Raw genomic sequence first — 7,368 nt, forward strand, 5'->3', positions numbered from 1 at the left:
TGGTTATGAGCTTTTCCCAACTTCCTGGATTGCTTTGTTTTTTATGTGGTTTATTGCTAGGTTGGTGATAGATTTTGATTTTCATTGAATTATTTTCTTTGATAAAACAAATAGATGAAATAGATGACATTTAGTTTAACTGAGAGATGGAATAGATTGCTCTAGATTGCTCTCATAAAATAAATAAATAAAATTTAGTTTAATCGAGAGAGATGGTGTTTTATTTTAAGAATATATAGATATAGATGAAATAGATTGCTCTCTTAAAATAAATAAATAAAATTTAGTTGAATTGAAAGATAGTGTTTTTTTAGTATATATATATGGTTTTTTTAGAATATATAGATATAGATGGAATAGATTGCTCTCCTAAAATAAATAAATAAAAATTAGTTTAATGGAGAGATAGTGTTTTTTTGAGTATATATATATATATATATATATATATATATATTAGTAATTTTAATTAAAAATTGGAAGAAATTTTTATAAAATTTGTTTAAGTTGTTTAATTTATAGAAATGGAGTGTTTCTAGAGATTTTTATGGTGCTGAATTTATTTATGGATTAAAAAACGTATTTTAAATAATAAATAAGTCAATCTGAAAAAAACAATTTCATCTACTAGTTACATTGTGCCTTTATTTAGAGAAAAATGTGTAATTATTTTAAATTATTTAAATTTTTACAAAATTGAAAATATTTATTTACACTTTTATAGATTTTAGTAGACTTGAAATTGTTGTGTGAAGGCCCCTCCCTTGTCTCACAATGAAAAGAGTTTCATACATCTATTTGATTTTAAAAATAAATTATTATTGTTATCATTATTATTATAAGTTAATAGAATTTTCTAGATGTTATATGAATACAATGTAATCGAATTTATCACAACCTTAAAGTGGAAAAAAACAAGAAGAGATCATTAATGTTGATGTGATACAACTCTCTTTGTTCTTTAAAAGTTGAACAAAATGTTAGTTGTCATATTTGTTTATGGTTAATTTTAGTTAATTTGTATTGTACATTGCCTAGGTGTACATCTTAAACATATAATGTTTGTTAAGATAAGGTATGATATAAATTCTGCGTATTGATGGATATGGATAAGTCGTTTAATCTTGTAACAAACTTTTTTTAATTATTCAAATATAATGATATAGAAAGTGAGAGTTCACATTAGTTTAGGTCTATGATAATAAAAAATAAATAAATAAACAAAATAAAAATAAAAAAATCATGATCTAGGTCGATTTGGAATTGGATGAAATCCCTAAGGATATTTTTCCACCTTTCAAGAATCTTAGATCATTATAAAATTGTACTCATGCATAATATTTGTTGTGAAATTATTATATGATTGTAGTTAAAAAGAAGGCTTGACTACAACAATATTACTTTACAATAGCATGGATGCCAGGATCTTGGATGGAGTGGATGTATTATCTTGTCCATATCTAAATCTGGGCTCTTAATAAAATCAAATGCAAACACATAACCAACTTTGCATCTAATCAAATATGTGATGTAGCTTAACATTATGAGATTGTTGAAGCATGCAGGGGGATAATGAGTGTAGAGGGATCATTCAAGGACCTCAAGGAAATTAGAAAATAAAATTCACTTGGGGATTAGGCCATATATCTAATAATGAGGTCAAAGCCCTAACAATGTATCTAGGAATCACTTTCTTAAAGAATATATGGTAGTGTGATGTGGTGATTGTTGGAGACTCTCATTATTATAAGACCATTGAGCCAAAGAAGAGCTCCCTTCATCCCCACCTTCGCTTGCACATTTCAAAGATAATCTTACTCCTCCAAGCCTTTGATCAAGCTCATTGTTTTTAGATTAAGTAGAAATAAAATTCTCACATTGATCAAATAGCCTACATACACTGTATTTTTTAATCTCATTGACACAAATTCTCTTCTTTGCATTTTTTTATTTAATACCCAAGGATTTTTCATCTCATTGGAGAATTCATAGCCTAAGTACATCATTCTTCGGACTAGAAATTCATTCCTTAACATCATAATCACTCAATACAACAACAGTTTCCTCATACATTGAAAGGTGAGTTTCCTCATACATTGCACCTTTCATCCCATTTGCCTAACACCATTTCAAAATGAAGAGAAAGTGAGGATGATTTCCACTTAAACTAAGAGGAATTATGAGGAAGAAAGACATCCCCAACAACACAGTGCCCAAAGAGGGATTAGTCAACATATCCAACCCAAGAAGTTATTCAACCATCCAATAAGCCTAGATATTAAGGGGTATGGTTCAATTCAAGATGAAGCTAACTAACCAAATCAACTATGCAACACAATGTTTAAGGGGTGCTACCCTCTTAAGGGCCCAACCTTCAACCAACCAACTCAACTAGGCAATCCAATGTTTGAGATGTGCCACCCCCTTGGGGTCCCACTTCTAGGGGCACCTACATTATTCTATCATTTAATCAGGTGAGTTACATATAAAGGCATCTCTTTCTATCCTGGAGTTTGTGCATATCTATTTTATATTATTTTGTAACTTTTAGTGACATACATACCTAGATTAGGGTTTTTGAATTGGAGAATTTGTAAGTCTATAAGGCCTCTTGGATTCATTAATAAACTGAGGAAGTTTTTTTTTTGTCTTCTCCATTGCTTATCTACTTTTTGGATCAACTTCAACTTCATCTTATGATTTCTTTATCTCTTCGATCAAATATAGTTCTATCTTGTGGACTATTTATCTAGCTCTTGTTTGCAACTATCTATTTCTAATCAAGTGAAGCCATTGATTATGGCCCATATGGAAGTTTCTTCCATTTTAATGGGTTAGAGACATTAATTTATCCATTCTTTTATATTTTTACATTTCTCTTTAAGAAATTCACATAAAGTATTGAAGGTTACTTAGTGGTCCTTAGGGAAATGCAATTCAAACTTACCATGGAAACTTAGTAGACAAAGGAACAGAGGCAGAAAGCTAACTCTAAACTTGATGGCGTTGTCAGGAAAAAAGAACAACTTTACTTGAACATTGTTAAACATACTTTGGCTCTCAAAAGATTAGGAAAAGAGGATAAGGACACCTTTCTTGATATTTTTGATACATAAGACCTTCTTGTTTATCTAGTTGACTTTGTAGATCTCTCTCCTAAGGTGCTTGTTAGAAGTGCTTTCAACCATCAATATATAGAAAGCTCTTAAAGAAATTAATCATTGCAAATGTTGAAGATGTGAAATATAAGTTAATTTAATTTAGGTTCCGGACAGAGATTTCCTAGGTTCGATCTTGAGACCTCCTATCGTCATGCATCCAATTTTGTTAAGGGTTTGGATGGCAGAACAAATCGCCTGCAGGTTTCTGCATCTTCACCTGCGGCTTTGGATCTGAAGGACAGTTTTTCGATTGGATTTAAAATCCCCTCGCAACTTCAGTGGATCGTTTCGGACATCCGCCAAATCGACGATGTCGCCCCTCCGGTTGCTGGCCGTGACGGTTGGTACCACAGGCCCATCTCCTTCTTCGCTTGAGAGGGGGCAAAGGGGGTTTCAGCCTATTTCGAGGGGCGACACCACCAGGCCGGTCAGAAGAGGACCAGAAATGTGATTGCTTAGGTGACATGAGTGGAAGGAGGCTTTGCCACGTGAATGTTGAGAAGTGACTGAAGTTTTTCACACAGATCCGGTACTGCAATCAAAGAAGGGGGCCTGCATGTAGCAGATCTGCCCTCTCACAACAGTTGGGCCAAATCTTGTAGATCCAGGATGGACTTTCGCAACATGAGTGGAAGGAGGCCCCGCTATGTGAACGACGAGAGAGACCTGTAGTTTTTTCATACTGATCCGGAACTGTAGTCAAAGAAAGGGGCCTGCTTGTAGCAGTTCTAGCCCTCTCACAACAGTGGGCCAAATATTGCAGATCTTGGGTGGATCTATCCGATCTGTCAGTTCCAAGCAGAAGATAGGTGGAATCCGCCAAATCCAGAAATCAAATCCGTAAAACTGGACCATGGACAAGGTAGACTCAGCGGATCTAAAGCAAATTTTTATCAGATCAACAAAGGCAGACATGTTGTTGAAGATTTGGAAATGGATGAGTGTATTGGAGTTAAAAAAGTGATCCAGGACAAACTGGGAAATCCAGTTGCATTACAAAATTATTATTTTCAGGGTTCTGCTTACAGGATCAACACACACTCAGCACTATATGGTTGCAAAGGACTCAACCATCATCCTCAATCTGAGATTGTGGGTGGATCCAAGGGAGCTTCCTCAAAAATACAGGTACCTATCGCGATGCAGCAAAGGGAAAGAACTTAAAGGGGAAAGAATCTATAGCTGCTAATGAACCCCCAGGGCAGTATAACGTGGATCAAATGCGGAGAGCCCCTCTATCTCCTTGGACTTACCAGAGGTAAATTACATATTCTCATATCTACAAAAAAATGCAGTTATTTGTAGATTCAATGGTTTTTGACCTAGAACTGATGCATTATACAATGGATCCACATGGTTTGGACAAAAAAACTGCCAAATCCACCTATGCTCTAAGGGTTTCTTCATAGTAATTTCCACTCAGAAGAAGAAAAGGAAAAAATCTCAAACAAGGGCCATGGTTCTGGGCAGTGCTGGACTTTTTGTTACTCCATGGTTCTCGGATTTTGATGCCAACACTATGGTGGTATCAAGGATGCCAGTATGGGTTAGGCTGCATAACCTCCCGTTACATTTCTGGCATTCAAGGCCTTAATAGTTATTGGAAATACCCTCGGGAAAATGTTAAAGATTGATGCAAAGAGACATATAAAGGGAATCTTTACTTTTGCTAGAATATGTGCGAGGTAGATCTCAGCAAGGATACCTGAAAGTATAATTCTGAACTTCAACAATTCACAGTGGAAACAATCTTTGGACTATGAGAATACAGCTTTCAAATGCAGGGGATGTCAACAAACAGGTCATTGTACAATTCATGCAAAGTTCTCAACAAGAGCAGACACAACAAAGGAAGCCCAAAGGATGGCAGAATATAGATGATGTCGTAAAGAAGAGAGATTATGAAAAGAAAGAACACAATACAGCTCAAGAGAAAAACCAAGACAATAAGGATAAAAATATTGTTGAAGAAAGGAGGAAGATCTTCAGCAGGAAAAAGCAGAAATAAACGTAGTCACAGTCCTAAAGATCAGATTCAGATAAGGAGCAACAAATGAATCTAGAGGAAAACCAGCTAGCTATTACTGATCCATGCACAACATAATGGTTGGCAAAAGTGGAGAAAAAGAAGGGTTGAAATACTTAGGTTAGCTGGTCTTTATTTATTGCTCTCCGAATATTGAAAGCTTTTTCTTTTTTCATTTATGTTTGTAGTCAAAAATGCAGAAAGTTGATACCAATCATCAGAAGTATCAGAAATTCTTACAGCATATGCATATAACTTTTTATTTTTCTTAATAAAAGTTCGCTTTTTCTTCGGAAAAAAAAAAAAGTTAATTTAATTTACTATTTGATTAATAAACATATAATTTTACTACTTTTTATTTTGTTAGATTGTAGAACATATCTCTACAAATTTGTGAGAAAGATAATTCAATCTATTTTGATATATAGAATTGGCTAGTCAAATTAAACCTTCTACTTTAGTATGTTTAAGAAATGTATTTTTATTTGATAAATAAGATCATAGTTCGATTTGGAAAAAAAAAAAGGTAACAAATAAAATAGATATTTTTTTTTTTCTAAATAAGACTATTTCTATTATTCACATTAAAAGTGTAAAATTACAACATGACGAGAAAAAAGAACCAGCTGTCTAGAAGGAAAGCAGCATGAAACAGAAAGTGTCCAAAGCATAGATGTTGGACAAGACCATGTTTTGCAGTCCCGCGCAGGGGATCCAGAGGAACACAATTTAGCCTTCCTGAGCTTACCAGATTTACAAAAAAACAAACATGATTGACCTCGACACAACAGCAGATACAAAAGATTGACAGTATTGACAAAAAGCCCTCGCTATTGGGCCGCATAACCTGAAAAGAAGCTGCAAAGCTTGGTTTAAACTTCAGGAGTCTCCTCCACGATCCTGCACCATCCACCGTCAGCCAGGTCCTGGGCTTGGGCCTCTTCATTCGCAGTCGAAACCGGGGGCGCAGGGTCCATCATTGTGTCATTGACGTTGCTGGCCAGCGTTTCCATGTCTCGCGAGGAACCTGCAATTGGCTTCGGAACTGTTCCCTGGTCCTCCCGAAGAACACTGGATTCGCCCTCTTCTTGGGCTTCCTTGAGAAAGAGCACAGATACATGGGCAATGATCCGAAGACGGTTCAGGGAGCAGTTGAATGTAAAGATTGCAGAGCCGAAGGAGGGCGAAGACGAGGAACCTGGGGAGCTGGGTTCAAGAAATTGATGGGCCTCAAAATGCTCCCTCTTCCGCTACAAGAGCGAGGGTGCTGACTCGAAGTAGCATCACCGGAAGAAGGGCGAGAAGGAGTGCCCCGAGAGGTGCCTCTGCGGCTGAGAATTCTTTGGCGGAGTCGAGGCATGACAACAGAGACAACACCTTTATGGATTACAGAACAAACCACCGGAGAGATATGTCTCAGACCAAACACACAAGCTATCGGGCAGGAGCGCAAAGCAGCAGCGGGAGTCGGAGAAGTAGATGAAGGCTTCGAGCTAGCTGAGCCAGAGCCCAACCAACACAACACAAGGAGCAGCAGAATAAACCCATGGTGGAGTCTGGTTAATATGCACCTTCCCTGCCTCGAGACCCTCCCACCATAACTATGGCATTCATGGGAGTCGAGAGCCGAAACAAGGCAACACGTGCGGAGGTGAACAGAGTATTAACGTCACCAGCAGACATTCCCTTAAACCAAGTTAAACCCACCTGCTTGTGATCCTCCCTCCACATGGATCCGGCTCCGTTGTACAGGGCTGGCAGGTGGCGGCTTTGCTCAGCCCACTCCAGTCCCATCCCAATGAAAGCAGCCTTAGACACCCGCATCCGGGGAACAAATAAAAAATAGTTACTACTCATGAATTATTTATTTATTTAAATAATATCTCAGATATAAACAATAAAATTCAAATACATCAAAGTTTCTTAAGGATTAATGATAATTCACAAGGAAAAATTCATTGTAAATAATTACATATAATAAACCAACATAAATGGAAACAAGTAGTAAGTTTGTTTATTGATTTGATGAAGTTTTCTATTTCATTCATATAATCATATTATTTTCATTTCGATTTTATATATTAATTCCAAATCTCATATCACAAGAACAAATAAAAAGTATGATGACTTTTCTTTTCTCTTCATAAAAGCACAAGAGCAAATAGGGATATTTCCTAACTTTTG

This window comes from Pinus tabuliformis, chromosome 2_1, assembly GCF_031772625.1.
Source record: "Pinus tabuliformis cultivar Carrire ecotype Pingquan chromosome 2_1, CPIR1, whole genome shotgun sequence".
NCBI lineage: Eukaryota > Viridiplantae > Streptophyta > Pinopsida > Pinales > Pinaceae > Pinus > Pinus tabuliformis.